Below are 19,076 nucleotides of genomic sequence, written 5' to 3'. Positions count from 1 at the left end.
AGCCGCGACCCACAAGGGCAGAATGAACGCTTCTGCCAACTCCGCGGGGTTCGGTGACGTCATGCTGATGATAGCCTGCGATCAGCCGCGCTGGGAGCACTTAATAGCCACAGGCCCCTGCACACACGCTTTAAAGTTAGACAGGTTTGGATTTGTAGCCTGGGTTCACAATCTTATTAGCTTTGGGCCATAAGTCAGGACCACCGTGCTTTCATGAATCCTAGACCCCTCATCTATGAAATCAGGTTGCTGAATGCATCTTGAAAGGCATCATCTCCAATCTAGGAGAAGGGCCGGCATAATACTGGGGAAATAAGGAAGGTTCAATTATTACCTAGTTCACTTTCCTTAAGGCAGCTGGAGACTTACTGAAATTTTCTAGGGACCTGGCAGTTTTCCCTAGGATTTTAAGGCAACAAGGGATAAAGAAAGTAGGAAGGACTCAACCACAGCTCTGAGGAAGTAGAAGTGCAGGAGGCACAGCCATGAGGAAGGCTAGAAATGGCCAGCAAGCCACTGCCCTGCGATGCTGTTCATCCCACAGTCCCCTCCGCATTCCTATGTGAGGTCCAAGTTTGCTGCATCTGAACTATCTCCAGACAACCCGAAGTCCTTTCGCCCTTAGTGCCAGCTGTGATTACTGAAATGTGGGGCAAGTTATCCATCAAGTGAGGTTATTAAGCCTCAAACCCTCTGAATCCTTTAGAAAAGAAAGAAAAAGATTGTGTGTGTGTGTGTGTGTGTAAGAGAGAGAGGGAGGGAGTGAAGAAGAAGGGAGGAGGAGATGAAAGAAGGAAAAAAGAGAGGAAGAGAGAAAAAGAAAGCGCACAGCTCTTTCCCTGATGTCATCTATTATGTCTGGGAATGACAGTCTTGCAGAAACATCTGGGACTCATCATCTGCCTCTGCTCCACCAGAGAAGAGATGATTTCTGGATGTTAATCTAACATGGGGGCACTCCATAAGCCTACCAAAGGGAACAGCAGGCTTTTCTAATTTATTGTGCCAGATGAGAGAATTTAGAGATTTGAGGGAAAGTTTTCATTGCAATGTCAATGTGGGAGTCCTCAGGACTCTCCCTATCCAGATAAGCACAAGCCGCACCTGTTCTAGGGAAGACTCAGACTGAGGAAAACCAGCTCACATTCTTGGTTTTATGCATACACTCGAAAGAAAAAATAAAAGTTCAAGGACTTTTGAGACTTTAGTCAGCTAGGGTAAGAACAAAGTCGCGTTTTCTAGACTCAGTCAAGCCGTTTACAACTGCGATTCTCTTCTGTAGATATTGATGATTACTAATAGCTTGAAAAGAGTAACCTACAGGAAAGCTGACATTCAATTCACCTCTAGCGGAAACAAGCTGGTTCAAGTAGAAAATCAGAGTCCAGAGCTGACAATGAACTTGCCGTCACGGCTGACCATTTAGAATTCACTTCAACCTCAACAGATCTTGGGACAATTCTGAAATGATTTCTGCGATGCCTTGATTTCCTTTCATAAGGAAGGAAGCTCCAAGTTCAGAGTACATGTAGGAGTATGGTTGATATAACATATAAACAGATGACTAATAACCAGGAAAGATATCAGCATACTTGCCAGAAACAGTAGTATTTGTTCCCTGGATATATAGATAAGATGGTTTTACGTCAAAAGACAGCTGAAAGAAGTGCTCTTTTCTTTTTGATGACTTAAAAAATGAAATATTTATAGGAGTTATAGAATTTTTTAAAAGCAATCATTTGCTTATTGCCAATTTGGCTGTTATTTTAAATTAGGGAAAAAAGGTCTCCAGCTTTTATGTGTTAAAAATTGTAACTGTTTCTCGGGGGCTCGAGACCAGAAACTCTCATTTTATTGATGCTTATGACATATACTCAGCTATTAATCTTTAACAGTAAAAGCAGAGCATTCCTTCTAAGTTCTAGCATTCAATGAGAATCTAAACATTTTCCCCCAATATTCTTTTATTACAGACAATTTCTGGTTCAGTGAAAGTGCACGGCATTACAAGACAACATTTGAAACACTAGGGAGAAATATGTTTTCACCTATTTATCATCCTACAGGGTTTTCATTTTCTGCTGACTGTTATAACTTGAGAACAGAGGGCCTCACTCAGGGCGGGGGTGGGAAGCTATTTATGAATAGTTTGTGATTTGGAGCAGCTGCTCTTCGCTATATATCATCCTTTTCTTGATAAGCATGCTTTCACAAAAAGCTACCACTAATAAGCGGGTGCATGCTAACCAAACCGCAGCAGAGCTGTTACCTTGAAAGAAAGATGTCAAATAAAAAGCTCCTCCAGGTTGAAGTATCCTTGAGTTTCTTCATTATAAGAGAATAATAATTCTGAAAACATGTTGCATCTTGGGAGTCTAATGTTCCGGATAGAGAAGAATACTGTCAAGTAGTTTCCATGCAGCTTTCACTCCGGACTCAAATGAAAAACATAATGAGAGATGGCATCCTCACGGGAATTAGAAATGCTTTCATTCAGCCTGTACAAACAGGCTGAAAATATCTGGGTTGTATTGGAAATGTTTTCCTACCGAGCTGGAGACCTAATCATACTTGCACTGTGCTTCGTACTTGAGAATGACGAAGGGGGAACGATTCTGAATTGGAATATGCTGTTGCTGGCCATCTAGATGGAAAAGATATATAAGCAAAAGAGTTCCTTTTTCTCAAGATATTTATAAGAAATGACTGACTCAGTTTCCCATGGTGTACTTCTAAAGGTGAAAAAGTCAAGAAATCCGTTATCCTAATACTATTTTATTAAAACTTAATTAGGAGATGTGTGCTACCCTTGCCTGCTAAAGACTCAGTCAATAGGCAGAATAATTCCCCAGATGATACACCAGAACCTAACCCTTGAATACAAATGGTAAAGGAATGGATACAGTTGCAAAAAATACCAAAATGAAACTGACCTTTAAATATGTTAGAAAATAAATTTTATTATATCTTCTGGAGGGAGTGTAATTGGACTCAACAAATTGGGAATGTTAACTTGACAATATATTTTAAAAGCCTTAAACATGCATATAGCTTTTGACCTAGGAATTCTAATTTCAGGAAACATTCAGATTTCTTCAAGGATGTATATTGCAGCCTAAAAATTGCAACATCAGGAAAATGTTTAAAGAAAAGTCTGACAATGAGAAACAGAAGGAAAGTGATTCAAGGAAAGACCCATTATGCAGCCATTTAGAGGAATATGGCAGAAGAATATTTGAAGTCATGAGAAATGTTCATGATAACTATGGGGAAAAAAGCAGGTTAACAAAAATGGTTTGGACTATGTGGTCCCAATTTTGTTTAAAGATATTGTAAAAATGTTAAAAAGAAATATATACTGTATAATACTTGTGATCATCTTTGGGTGATATGACGATGCATAATTCTCGCTTGCTTCTTTTCTGCTTTCTTGTAATTTTCAGATTTCCTATAATAAACATATATTCATTTTTAATTAAAAAAATTAACATCAGTGAGGCATAACAAACAGACCAGATATTCCAAATGTTTATCTGCTCCCCACCTATGCATGGCTCTCCCATTCCTCACACTATTTGTGTGATACGGCACCACTATTGTCTGTATGTGTGAATACACACCTGTGTGCTGGAATCTTTCCGGCCAAGTACAATGCAGTGGTCATGTGGTACAAGGGGGTCAGTGGTTCAATGGCAAGGCTAGTGATGGTTCAGGAGAGATTTGTATTATAAGCTTAATTCTAATTTTACTCGTTATTTTTCAAATATATAAATATGTTCTATCATCTCAAATATTTTTCAAATATCAGTGTTTTTGTTTAAAAAATTACTGATAATAATGCTTCCCTAGGAATACTGATAAGAATGCCCCCCACCCCCGCCCCAAGAATATGTCAGGAACAGAGCCACACGTTTTTGCTTAGAAACTTCTTGAAAGAATGGACCTTTATTTCATAGGCTCTTCATTTAGCTAGCCACTCTTTGAAACAAAACAGAATAAAATGAGTTCCAGGTGACCATTTTGGATTTGAGATTCTGTCCCAGGTCACCTTACCCTAAGTGCCTACATTCCCTCTGCCACTCTCATGCATGCATTCCTTCATTCACTCTGTATTCATTCATTCATAAACATCTATGTCTGTGTCAGCACAGAAAAAACAATGATGACTAAGGCACAGGCCTTCCCCTCCAGAAGCTCATTACAGACCAACGGGGCAGAAAGACACATAAACAGACTCTTGTGAAATTAGGCAGCGGGTTGTGCCCCCCAGCATCCGCCTATGGTAGATTCTTTTATAACATGAATACCTTTGGAAAAGAGAACTTTTCTAGATAGTTACTGGCTTTCCTCCTGTATCCGAGAGATAGGGCTGTAGAAAAGAATTGAGCAGGGAATAGGAACTCAAGACAAATTCACCTGCTTCTCATGTCGGCCAAGGGGCAGCCTTGGGTGTGACACTCTCTTCTATAGATGCATATTTAAAAGGGTGAATGTGACATTGAATCCAGAAGCGATGGCTCCAGCGGTCTGTGTTGGTGAAGAGGATATGCCAACAGCAGGCATGTTCTTCACATGTAGTAGAAACCTTAACATCTCCAGATGGTCATTAGGATACCTAAAGATGAGGCGTTCAGTTTAAATAGGATTCTTGTCCTTGTAGGAAGGAATTTTTTAAAGGATTTCCTGTCCTTGGAAAATGTTAGTGGTCGTATAGAATGTCTCCGTAGAATGCTCTTCAGCTTGGCAGTGACATAACTTCGTGTTTGGCTTTTTAGAACTATGTTTTGCATATACATTCATTTGTATTATTTTGTGGTTACCAAAGGGGAGAGGGAAAGAGGGAGGGACAAGTTGGGGGTATGAGATTAACAGATACAAACTACTATATATAAAACAGATAAGCAACAGGATACACTGTACAGCATAGGGAACTACAGCCATGATCTTCTAATAACCTATAATGGAGTATACTCTGCAAAAATACTGAATCACTCTGCTGTACACCGGAAACTAACATAATATTATAAATCAACTATACTTCAATAATTAAAAAGTAAAAAAGAATTATGTCTAAGGAAGCAGAAAAAAAAAAGGTGAAAAAAAGTTCCCTGATTCTTGAAGGTCATTTTAAGAAATCACCGCCAAACTTAAAGCTACTTCTTCTTTGGGGGGAAGACGCAGGTGATGAAGGAAACAATTCAATCTTAGGAAGTTTTTTCCAAAATACTCCTGCCTGGGCACCACTCCAAACTTGCTGAATCAGCATCCTGAGTGAAAAGAGTCTTCTTGGGGGTCAAGCATATGTACTTTGAAAAAGTTTCTCCAGCAACTAATTTACGCCATGCCCTCCCACACCATTCACTGAGAGCCATCGCTCTAGACATTCTGGAGGCTGCACGAACAGTCCACAGGAAATGAGCCGTCCATTGGAAAGAAGAGGTTTCACTCGAAGACCAGGAGTAAAACACTTAGGCAGAAACTCAAGACCCTATGACGTGCATAATTGAAGATATTTATGGAGGACCTAGCCTGGGCCAGACACTGTGTTAGGCTTTGCAGGTACAATGAAGGTCAAGTGGGTCTCAGCCCTGGTCGTCATGGAACTTATTGTCAAATGGAGAAAAGACTGAGTGGCCGCTGGGATGCGTCACCCCACCCACCTCCGGAACGAAGGTCTGAGCCGCTGGGAGTGTTGCCATCAGTCAGGCCTCAGCTGGACCTCCCTTCCGGAATTGTCTGGGCCGAAAAGACCGCCTTGCCCGGGAGGCCCTTCTTTCCCGGGAGCAGCCTGTATCCACTGACCGACAACTGGGGGAATGGAAGGCCTGACTCCCTCGCCCCATCAGGAGTCCACTCTGTGGGGTCTTCCTGGGGTCGGAGCCTCCTCCAGGGGTCAGCGCCTCCTCCAGGGGTCAGCGGAGGGCTCTGATGAGCTGGCCTCACAACTGCGACAGAAGAAAAACACCAGCGCCCGATAATCAGGAGCTGGCCCAGCGCCTGCAGCTAGGACACCTTATTCTTCTTTTGGACATCAGCAAGCTCACCGGATACCACCTCAAGGGAGATACTCAGAGACTATGATGAAATAGGAAAAGCAAGGCCTCGCCATGATTTCGTTTAAGCACAAAAGCAAGGTCACGGTCCCACTTAAAAAAAAAAAACAAATTCTCCCCCAACCTCTTCTCAGCTAGAATGAGTGACTGCTACTTGTTCACCAAGTACAGATTTATCCCAAGAGATGAGATTTACTGAAACACCCCATCATAGGAGTGCTCCCACTCCTCTGTCTGGATTGGACTGGCTGCATCCAATCCGGAGTGGACCTCCCATCTTCTCCCACGTCACCCCACTGAAGCCCACTATACTTGGTTCTCTCTAACACTCTTTTACTGAGAGGCCCATGGTTCTCTGCGGTGTGTGTCCTCCATCCCTGCCACGAGGCACAGACTCACCTTGTGGGACTCCAGGTGTGTGCCTGGTAGTCTTCAGCTGACAAGCACTGACACAGACCAACTTCTCCTTGGTCAGGCTTGTTTCTTTCCTCTTCTCCTTCCCCATGGGGACCCATCCTAAGAGCATCTCCTCCTGGACAAATCTTCATCTCAGAGCCCACATCCCAGGGAACCTAGGCTGTGACGAGAAGTAATCCCCAACTCTGAGCGTAAGTGCCAGGGCCAAGGGAACCCATAGGAGAACCCATTCTCCGGGCTCTGCAAGCGGGTACAAACTTCTAGCTGTCCAGGTCAGTGAAAGCTAAAGATGGAGTAGTGAATGCCTGCTCTGATGGGGCGGTGAGAGCAGGAAAGACTGTTCCAGTTCTATATCCTAGGCTTTGAAATGATCAGGAGGCAGCAAGAAGCCTGGGGGAAGGTTCTGGCTGGAGCACCCAATGATGGGAGGCGAGGGTAGAGACAGAAAGGTGGGGACCAGGTCAGGAGGGACCTCACAAGCCCTAGTACAGAGTTGGATCTGATTTACCTAATTTTGATCACCGAGAGGGTTTAAACAGGGGAGTAACATAATTAGACATGTATTTTGGGTTCAGAATCAAATTTGGTATTGAACCACTTCAAATCAAGCATCAAATACAGTAAGACCACGGCCTCTTTACATTAATGACTATAGTATGGTAACATAGCACAAAATTACAGGTATTTTAGTAGAAGTCTTATAAATACATTTGGCTTTTTCTCTACCCAAGTGCAAGTGTACTCCTTTGTGAATGACACTTTGAAACCTACCAATAGAACTGCGAGTGGGTCAGAATCAGTGACCATGTTAACATACGCAGACATCTTATTAGCATCACACGTTGGCACCAACCTGGAGCCCAGCACTCTGCCAAGCTCTGTGAGGTGACACGGTTAGAAAACCTTCCCAACTTCAAGGGCTCTGTAATCCAACTGGGGGCACACAACGCGTACAGGGAAAGAGGAAGAAAAGCAAAGAACATGAGAGTGTTGACATGACTACAGGGCATGGACTAAGACAAAGGCCTTCCCGAGGAAGTTAGATTTGAGACGATAATTGAAAATGAGGGGCGGGGGGCGGATCCACCTGCAGGCGCAGGCATCCAGCACTAGCGTGTGACAAACTTCCAGCGTGGCATCTTCCCATGGTCACTTTTAATGTTCCGTAGCAAGACGGTGTTAGGAAATCTCTATGTAATGTTAACTCTCCTCTCTCCCACTCCATATACACTCGCAACATTTATGATGACAAACATGAAGTGTAAAGATACTGTCTTGCAAAGGTATCTTTGCCGCTCCCGCTTTTAAGCCTTTGTTATCCAGGCCTGGAATACTCTTCACACCCCTCTGTTCTTGCCTCCTTTAAAGGTCCAGCTTAAATCCCTGTAAGAATACCTCTGCCACAACAGTACACTGTCTCCCCCAAAAGCCGCACAGTACTGGTTTTTTGGTATCTTACCCAATGTGTTCTCATGGGTCTCATGAAGTCCTCAAAGATGTCACTGTGAGCCGGGGATGGCAGAGTCCATCCCCGTTTTTGTAACAGACCGTAACACGGAGCCTTAGGGGGCAGATGCGCGAGGCTGGCTGTGGAGCCCCACAGTTGGTGAGCAGGTGGGATGTTTCTGGAAGCTGGAGCTGCTCCAGGCAGGTGTGCTTTCCCTGCTACCACTTGCATTTTGCACCTTGGTTGCATTGCTGCTTTTCCAGGTGAGGGGCTGACCTTCCCTCTGAATCCCCTAGAAGACAATAACCAAGTCTTTTTACTTTGTGTCCCTAGAACCTAGCAGGATGCCTAGCAGTCAGAAGGAAAGCACTGAACGTTTGCTACTTAAAATAGCCATTGAATCAAAATGAATATTCAAATGATATTATAATACATGCATATATACTTGTGTATAATCTTTCTTTTGACTTAGGTTCCTTCTGCAAACAGTGTCTTATTAACTTCTGAACTTAGACAAGCAGTACACAGGGTATGATCAAATTTAAACCTCAATGGATGAAGGCAGTTTGTCCCTGTCAAAAGGTACCATTTCTGAACCCTGGTGCCACAGAGAATAACACGGGTCCAGCATGCCTGCCAAATATGCCAATCCCCAACACCGCAGCTGAACTAGATAGAGCTTGAGGGGAATTTGGTATAAACTCAACCCAGAGCAAGGATTAAAATTTTTTCTTAGCTGATTTTTAGTATTTGGGAGTAATAGGCAAGGATTTTGTTAGAACTCCCTGGTTAGGCTTCTAAAATAGTCACCGCTACAAAATGAGTTAGTCACATCTGGGGACACTCTTGTAGGCAGAGACGACAAAGATCATCAAGAAATCAAAATCAAGGACTTGTTTTAAAAGTGTGTGATGGGGTGGAGGGGAGAGAAATGAGCATATTAAAAGGTACAAACTGCCAGTTATAAGATGAATAAGTACTAGGGATGTCACGTACTGCGTGGTAAATAGAATTAACACTGCTGTCAGCTATATATGAAAGTTGCAAAGAGAGCAAATCCTGAGTTCTCAACACAAGGAAAAAAATTTTTTCTATTTCTTTAATCTTATATCTATATGAGATAATGGATGTTCACTAATCTTTTTGTGGGAATTACTTCATGATGTATGTAAGTCAAATCCTTATTATTTAAGTACACCTTAAACTTACATAGTGCTATATGTCAACTGTATCTCAATAAAACTGAAAGAAAACTATTTAAGCCTCATGTATTTATCTAGCTTTGCAAAACCTAGTCTACAACTATAGGGCCCTAAATTTAAAAAATGCATCTGCTTTCATGGACTACCTTTTTGGGGTGATATTTTTTAAAGTCTATAGTTGAGATATATTTATTACAAATAATGATAAGAATTGATTAAGTGCAACATGAATTGACAAGCACTAGATTCCCAGGTACAGTAGGAAGTATCTGAAGATTCTCACTTAGATTCTGAGGGCAAATGAGTTAGTTGTGACAGATCATTTGGGAAGAATATTCAATTACGAAAGTAATGACTAAGGAAAAAGAATCAAGCACCAGCTTATACTGGGTCCACATGATTCATTTGTCTTCCCTACATGATGGCTCTTACTCCACCCTTAAAAGAAGAAACAGTCCTTACCTTTAATCCTGGATTTTCCCCCTCTTAATCCTACCTCCTCTGAAGAAGTTCTGGATTGCATTTTATTGGGACCAGGAGATTGTTTTTGCTCTGGAAAGCAGGAAGCACATAGATCTGCAACTTGAAAAATTAAGAAGTCTTTTTATACTCAAGAGAAATCTGCAAGCTTCAGAGTTTAGCCCCATCAGAGGTGAAGTGTCCAGAAAGTGCTGTGGGGAAAGGAAGGACTTAGTTGCCCAGGGAGGATTAAAACACAGGACACTCCTCACTCACAATTTATGACGTTTCTTTGGTTAACTGTATTCTTAAACATTTTATGTTTTCATAAACAGTATTCTGACTTTAAAGTAACATACACTTACTGTAGAAAAATTGGAATATATGGAAAACTAAAATTAAGAGGTGGATTTCATAGAGGCAAGACTTTTAAGAAGAGTGGAATTAGAAGACTCTATTCAAGTTACCTGCAAAATCTCCCCGAGGGAACTAGACTGTGTCATCATTGAAGTCACCTTGACCCACAACCATACCCCAGGGTAGGACCCACATCCCCTTTTCTGAACCCTGGTGCTACAGAGAATAACACGGCTCCAGCACACCTGCCGAATATGCTAATCCCCAGCACCACAGCTGAACTAGAGCTTGAGGGGAATTTGGTATAAAGTCAACCCAGAGCAAGGCTTAAAATTTTTTCTTAGCTAATTTGAGTATTTGGGAGTAATAGCAAGGGCTTTGTTAGAACTCCCTGGTTAGGCTTTTAAAATAGTCACCGCTACAAAATGAGTTAGTCACATCTGGGGACACTCTTGTAGGCAGATATGACAAAGATCATCAAGAAATGAAAATCAAGGACTTGTTTTAAAAGTGTGTGATGGGGTGGAGGGGAGAGAAATGAGCATATTAAAATGAAAAATTAGCTGTAGTCAAGATCTCACAGAGGCAAAAAGAGAAGGAGCAGGAGGTTCGGGGAAGAAATGACAAGAAACAGAAAGAAAAACATGTGGCTCAGATAGGCGAGAAAACCCCTGAAATCGAGAATGCAAATTTTCTGTTATACTTCTGTGGATTGTTTGCATAAACAATAGTCAGCTGTCTTTAGATCTGAGATACGGTTAAAAGGAAACATACTGTGTCCGTGGCCACAAACAACCCCACCACTTTGGGGAAGACCCACCCCTCACCAGCAGCTTCTTATTCCCCTGCAAAAGGACTCCCCACATTCCACTGAGTGAGCTTTGCCCCTTTCACATGTCAGACAGTGGTTCATTCAATGGCTCCCGAGTCACAGCCCAAGAGCAACGGATGGGGATGCCCTTGGAAGAAGGGACTAAAGCTTCCCATTAGCTTTAAATCTTTGAACAACTTTCTGACACTTCAAAAGCCATGCCCTCGTTACTGTTGTTCTTTTGTGAAAGGGAAGACGCACCGAGGCAAAGCAGCAGCGACAGCTAGTAAGCCCATCTCCGGAAGGCACCTTAGGTCAGAAGCAGACACGAGCAAAGCCCCCAAGGTTGTTGAAATCCTGTTTGAAGCCATCTCACTGAGCCCATTTCTTGCACAGCCCAGCCTACCGAAGATTTCCAAGCTCATAAGGGCCACCAAGACACAATCACAAGAGAAGGTCCTCCCCCAACCCCAGGAAATCCAATAAGTAGTATGAAAGTGCCATAAATTGTTTAGCTGAGGTCATGGTTTTGGGCGGGAGTCCGAAGCTTTGACTTTAAGACAAAAATTGGGAACACGGGGTTGGAAATGATAAATTTACTGCAAGAGTGGGAAAGAGGCCATACTCTTGTCAGGACATGGAAGTGGGAAGGGATGTTCAGAGAGGCCTTGTGATAGAGAAGGCATTTGATCTGGACCTTGAAATACGGTTACAATGCAGATATGCGAGACTGGAAGTAGGGAGAAGAAAGTAGTGTCTTATCAACAAGCATATGGATATTGCTATTAAGTCAACATACCACTTTCTTTCCAAGTACTGACAGTCTGACATAAGGAAAGAGGTACATTAAATAATATTAATCATGACCCTTTCCCCTCTCACCCTTAAAATTCTTTAGCGCAATCCCATTAGGACCTACTAAGCCCATTAATAAGTTTATGATCTTCACAGTACTGTCATATTAAGTAAGGATAAGTTGAGGAAACTTTCCATTTTTCCACTTTCATGTTTATCCATATTTATCTAATCAGTTTTATAAAATGCAATGGATGAACTATTATACACATACACTGCAACTGAACAATTAAGAGAACGGATGGCGATGGTGGGAGCCAGGATTCTCACTGCTGGAGTGGAGGTTATAGATTAGCGGGGTGGGGGGAGGCAGAACGGTCTATGCAGTAATGGATTCGAGCTGGATACAACAGTATGAACTCGCATTCAGCTTACTAGAGATACAGATGTTCCATCTGGAAATATTTATAGACAGGTACATGTACACAGGTTAGTATGCACGCAGGTGTCTCCTTGTTCTATCAGTTGAGAGGGCTTAGAAATTATGGCTCTCCGGTACTGGTGGGCACACCGACCACCTAGATCTTGGTTTCTAATATCATCTTTCAATAAAAGAAACTAGGGTTCCTTGGAGAAGTGACTGATTCTGAGACTGGAGTGGGATATACAAAATGAGCCTAGAGCATCCTATAGTGCCAGGAAGTTAGGACATGCTCAACAAACGAACAGATAACCACAATGATGGGGGTATGCCAAAGGGATACAGAAGCCCACCAAAGGAGCAAACAATAGCAAAAGCTGGAAAAATTGAGGCATAACATAAATAAAGTAGTAATGGACTATAATTCAAAACATAAAATAAGTATCTGTGAGCGTACAGTGATGTGAATAAATTATTGTATAAATAAATGGGGAAGAGACAAATCTCCTGCACAGAATTTCACATAATCTATTTAGATACTTGCCCTTCAAGAGATGGAGCTCCTTAAGTGTGAGCTGTGCTTAGTGACTTTCTTCTAGAGAGGCCAGTATGAAAACGAAGACAAAGAGTAACTCTGCAGTGAAGAGACCTCACATTACCTGAAGCCAGGTGATCAACATTCACATCAACAGTGCTGAGTCATATTGATAATATGCATTCTTGATATATGATGACAACGACACTTTACCTCTGTGATCCCCTTCCCCGTAACATATAACCCCAGCCTAATCTTAAGAAAAGACGTACCCAAATTGAGAGCCATTGTACAAAATTCCAGTACGCCTCAAACCAGTACTCCTCAAAACCGTCAAGGTCACCAAAAACAAAGTCTAAGAAACTCCCTCAGACCACAGGAGACGAAGGCAACATAATGACCGAATATAATGTGGTGTCCTAGACAGCCTCCTGGAACAGAAAATGACAGTAGGGACAAACTGAGGAAATCTGAATAAAGTATTGCTTTACCTAATAATGTATCAGTATTGGTTCATTAATTATGACCATTGTACCATCCTGAAGCAAGATATTAATAATAGGGGAAACTGGTAATGGAGTATACAGGAATTCTCTGTACTGTGGTCACAATAATTCTGTAATTCTAAAACTGTAATAGAATGTTTGTTTAAAAATGCAATGGAGGGACCTCCCCAGTGGTCCAGTGGTTAAGACTCTGTGCTTCCACTGCAGGGGGCACGGGTTCAATCCCTGGTCAGGTGACTAAGATCCTGCATGCTCCATGGTGCGGCCAAAAATAATAATAAATAAGTAAAGAATGTTTTTAAATATTTAAAAAATGCAGTGGAAGTGCTTTGCTCTCAATAAGCTATCTATAAAATATTCTGACTGCTGAAGTCTTTAGGGAATTCTCTCAAAGTATTGGTAGTTCTATCAACTGGCTAGAGCAAAAGTCAATTGTAAAAGATAAGCTCTATTGTGCCCGTTTGGCTGACTTCTTATGCGGCCAGATGGAGCCCCCCCCCCCCATCCATCTAATTAGATCCCTTTTAAAGACAGGAGACACGGAAGGGAAACAACTGGAAATGGCATCTTCTGTTTCCAAGGTCATCTCTCTATCCCTGAGAATCTTGAAACCTTCCCAGTCTGAATATCGATCCTTTGACATTCAACACTGACGTCCCATGAACTGCCATCAAAGACATATGAAGGGACGAAAGAGAAAAAAACCCTTGTCTTTTCCAGTCCATTTAAGATTTGTTAATCTGTCACACGTCTTGTCAACAATGACAAGCAATATGAAGCTGGACTGTGTAGGTCACACCAATTGCTACCTTTGCAATCTGATGGGAGAGCAAAAGGGGAAATGTCGTGATTGTGGAAGATATTCAAGAATGACATTTTAATGCTAGAACCATTGAGCTGTTATTGATGTTAAAGGAGGTGCCTTTCAGGGGGAATTTTCCCCCGCAATATAAGATATAGTAAAGAATGGCAGATGCTGGCTTGAAGCACAGATACAAGAGGGTTCAAAAATAATTTCCCGGGCTTCCCTGGTGGCGCAGTGGTTGAGAATCTGCCTGCCAATGCAGGGGACATGGGTTCGAGCCCTGGTCTGGGAAGATCCCACATGCCGCGGAGCAACTAGGCCCGTGAGCCACAACTACTGAGCCTGCGCGTCTGGAGCCTGTGCTCCGCAACAAGAGAGGCCGCGATAGTGAGAGGCCCGCGCACCGCGATGAAGAGTGGCCCCCGCTTGCCGCAACTAGAGAAAGCCCTCGCACAGCAACGAAGACCCAACACAGCCAAAAATAAATAAATAAAAATAAATAAAAATAATTTCCCAAGGTAACAAATTCTCAATACATCATTAAAACGGAGTCACACTCTATCTTTCTGCATGACATCTCCTTTTGTTTTGTTGCCATTTACAGACTATAAAAAATACAGAGATCTTTGGTCTAATGCAATATCTATGTATGTATCTATTTAATCGTCTATCTATCATCTATCTATTCATCCATTCATCTACCTAATCGTCTATCTACCCATCCATCTAATCGTCTATCTACTGATCATCTATCTATCCATCCATCCATCCAATCATCTATCATCTATCTATAGCATCTATCTATCATCTATCTATTTATATCTCTGAAAGTTTCTGGTGATTTCTCAGGCCTTTGATGAATCAGCTGGTAGTAGATTTGTATCTAAGTGCTGGAGAACAAAAGACTCTTGGTGCAAAGGTGAGTGGAAATGAGTTTGAGGAAAGATAGTAGCCTTTGGATACAAGGAGTGTAAGGCACTATAAATGTGAAATTTAAAGTGCTAGTAATCAATTGTAGTTATATACAAAATTACTATGTTTATAACTTTTATATTATTGTATCTAATATAATATATACAATTTATATACAATTGTGTGCAAGATATACAATAATATACAATATTATATTAATTATATTAACATATATGTCTTATATTAACATAAGATAATAGTTATTATTAATATAATTAGTGTTATAGTCTAAATATTCTATTCTATATTATTATATACTACATTATTATATAAAAAATTGAGATCAGGAATGAGTTCAAACATTAATAGACAAGAAAGCATAACAACAAACAAAAATTCTTAGTTTTATATAAAGAAAAGAGTAATAAAGTGAAATAAACCCAAGGTAATAGAAAAGAAAAATGATGTCTGGAACTTTATAACAAGGAAGGAAGAGAAACAAGGGGGACGTGAGGTGGCCTGGGAGGCACGTGTTTGAGGACTTTGGGGGCTGCCTAAGTAACCCACGTACACGGTCACCTAGACAAGCCCAGGCTGGCACGTCCACTCCAGTTGAGCTACAGACACTAGTCCTAGATCTGACTGAGGAAGAGAGAATCTGCTCTTCACTGAACATCAGTAGTTCAGTTTTGCTCTTTGAATTTCCAAACTAACATCTCTGGCCTTACTTCTCTTATCTAACACATTGCACCTCCCTCCCCCTCTTACCATCATACTTCTAATGCAACGCTTCTAAGAAGATCCACCCCAAACCCTACCCAGCCTATCTTGCGTGCAGGTGCCTTGAATTTTTCTTGATTTTTCTTGAATTTTTCTTGAAATTCCTGCGTGGTGTGTTAGGTAGGCTCTGTGAACATTAATCACACACACTTATTCCATGTGTTAGATGACTAGCTATTTGCTTTACAGGAAAAATCTGGAGCCACGGAACCCAAAGAGGGGGAATATCACTAAATCCAAGTATTCCAGTAGTAGGGATAAGATTTCACAGTTAAATAAATTATTAAAGTCAGGTGAATAACTTTATTATTCAGTGGCTCTCGATTTCACAGCTGTAACAACAGAGATGGCAAATACCGAGGACTCTGCTTGGATTTTCTTTACAGAGGAAAAAACCCCCAACCACTCCAAACACTTAAAAATAAGTTAAAACCATACCATTTCCTTTGGAAAGAAAAGATTTTTATGAACTGTGACCATTCTTGCAAAGGAGTCAGAATCCTGCCTTCCAGCTTCTTAGTGAGTCACTACATTTCCTTCATGTGTGCAGCTCACTGGAAGGTTCTCAAAGGAACAGACAATTACCTTTCCTCCAGCACAGAGGCTTTTGGTCCTAGCATAAAACTCACAATGTACTTCCAGTATTCTTGTTTTCCCTAGCTCCATGCTTGAAAAAAATGAAGCGTCTGTACTGAGACAGTTTAAAATACATACAAACTTAACATAACTAAAATAAGGCTTGTCCTTCAAAGTAGTCACCTTGGGTTTTCCACACTTACCCAAATGACACTGTCATGACACTTCAAAACATTTTGGGAAGCCTGCTTTGGGTATCGCCTTTACAAGATAATTAGGCTCAACTTTACAGCTCCATGCTGTTTTTGACTAATAATGTTGTTTCCTAGCTTAATCATTTGCTTGACAGCAGATTACTTTTGGTTTGAAAAAATCAGGTCCATTCCCCCAGGACAGTGGTGACTCTCGCCACCACTGGGGAGAGTCAAAGCAGTGCAGAATAGACTCTGAGGGCAATTAAACATGCAAGCACTCCAGACTTGTGCAAGGGCCTCCCTGGAAGATGTGAATAGCCTCTGAGTATGTTCTGGAGAGGGGATCACATTTATTTGGGGGTAGAAGTTGTGATATGAGTGACAACAAAACAAAACAAAAAAACCAACCACATTATAATTTCATTTAGAAAACTATATGCATCCATAAGCCTCACTCAGTCTCAAATTTGAATAGCTAGTTAAAAATGGGATTTTTCAACATTCCTCAAAAAATTTTGATCAGAAATTTCCATTTTCAGTTGTTTTAATTCAAAAGCTCTAATAACCAAGATTGTGCAATAAAAATTTGTTATGACATCATATTAATTGAGGAGAGAAATAAAGTGGTCTCATGTAAGGTATTTTCTCTCAAGTACTAAAAAAAAAAAAAAATCCACTTAGACATATAACCAAATGTTATTTAATATCTTAAAAAGTAACACAATCCAAAATGGATATTTCACACAACACTACATAAACATGAACACAATATTACCATATGGAGGGACTTTCAAATATAGACTTACAAAAATCCCTGTGCTTTTTTTTCTTTTAAGTTATTATACTAAGCATGACAAGTAATCATCATTTACAATATGGTACACTGACACGATAAAAACCATGTTACAAATGTGCTGTTATAAATCAGTAACATTAGGGAAGACATTTCATGAACTGTAATTATTTCATATGAAATACTATACAATATAAACAGAACATCCATCTTGGATGACCTTTACAGCAACCAGAGACCAAGTAATTTAAAAATTTTTTTTTCAGTGCAAACACATTTTATTCAAGGCAGTCTTGGCTGCAAAACTCCTTTCTAACATACAGTAAATCCCACTTGCACTTCTTAATTCATTTACCCTAATGCAATAGTCACATTCAGTCACTCAGAGAAAGATACCTGCAGAATTATGATCCCTTTAAACTTAACGTTGAAATTTAACTCTCTTCTAGAAAGTTGTATCTATGTCAACTACGCTAAGGACCTTAATTTGTAGCTGTCAATACTTACATGAAGGTGACCCTAGGGCAGCTTTAGTCCTAACCCATCCTTGTGTGCACAATACCACACACTGCTTTGCCCTTCCAATGTGGAAACCATGGCGGTGTATCGGTATGTAAGTGGGGGGATGGGAAGGAGGCAGGGAGGGTGGACCTCGGAAGCAAGGAGCTGTGAGTGCGTACATCAAGATGAATTTCCTGTAACTGCAGACGATTCGTGTTGGAGGAGGCCTCAGATCTCAGATTTGGTAGCTCCTTTTGGTGGGCGCAAGGGAATAGGCATGGCAAAACCAGCCTCTGGACAGGGAGGGAGGCAGCCGTACGTGGACCAACCAAGCTCTTAGCCTTACACTGGATTCCAGAGTCATTGCTGCCTCACCTGGGAAACCCCTTTCCCTGGTTGGCAGGGCGTGTGTGTGTGTGTGTGTGTGTGTGTGTGTGTGTGTTCACATTTGAAGCCAGCAACGAGCAGACAAGGCCCTGTAACTGATCATAAATATACAATCATCATCAGAAGGTTTAGTTCCCCTTGTGCCCCTTGTGTAGAATTCTGAACCTTGCAAATCAGCAACTGTAAGTCCTAGAACAAGTGTTAAGAACACAGGATTCTGTGTGAGAGGAGCATTGGCCGCGGAATCCCTCCCTGGAATGCTGCTGTAAAAGACGCAGAGATTAACTCCATCAGGGAGACGCCAATGTCTATTTTCCAACACACCGGGAAATTTAATAACGAACCTTCTCATAGATGTAACTTATGAAATGTCTCCCAAATAAAAATCTATGGCAAAATATTGGATGTCCTTAATACTGTAAAACCTTCTGAGAGAGTTGACAGAGTGATGGCTGATTCTTTTATCTTATTTGGCAAAGATCAGACTGATAGTAATCTCTTTCCTGCCCATATTTGACTAACCCAGAGCAAAGCAATGTCTTCCGTGGCTTTTGCATTCATTGTTCCTGTGTCCTAGCTTCCTCAAACCCTCAACGTGTGCAGAAATTTGCTCAACAGAGAGTATGCGTGGGAGGGGCCTGGGGGGCTGCGGAGGAGGCGGAAGGAAGGGATCACTTCTGCGGGGGTCCACTGTCACCTGACAGCGCGCTGATAGATGGTTCTGTGACTGGCCTGTGATAAACGGAGAAGGTCCCCGACCAGGATCTTTTACCTCATAATTTGAGAAAAAACGCTTAGAACTAGATCAGCTTCCCTGGGAGATCCAGATTCTTCAAAGTAGGGCTCAATATCGTGTACTGAATTTTAGTTGTGCTGAGAAGCACTGTGGAGAGTACTTGATAACGTTTTTAATGAAAATTTCTGTTTCAGCACCTTCCACTGCCAGGAGCAGTCGTGTTCCTGAAAGACAGTATTTTAGCACGGGATTTAGAGAAGCCCAATATGAAACTGTAAACAAGGGTGTATGTCCAGATCTACCTTGGACCACAATAGCATTTGGGTGGATTTCTGTAAAATTCCCAACACCCTGAACTTTTTGAATGAAAATGGACAAAAGTATCAAGT

The sequence above is a fragment of the Eubalaena glacialis genome, chromosome 20 (genome assembly GCF_028564815.1).
Source record: "Eubalaena glacialis isolate mEubGla1 chromosome 20, mEubGla1.1.hap2.+ XY, whole genome shotgun sequence".
NCBI lineage: Eukaryota > Metazoa > Chordata > Mammalia > Artiodactyla > Balaenidae > Eubalaena > Eubalaena glacialis.
Note: the sequence above shows the minus strand (reverse complement) of the source record.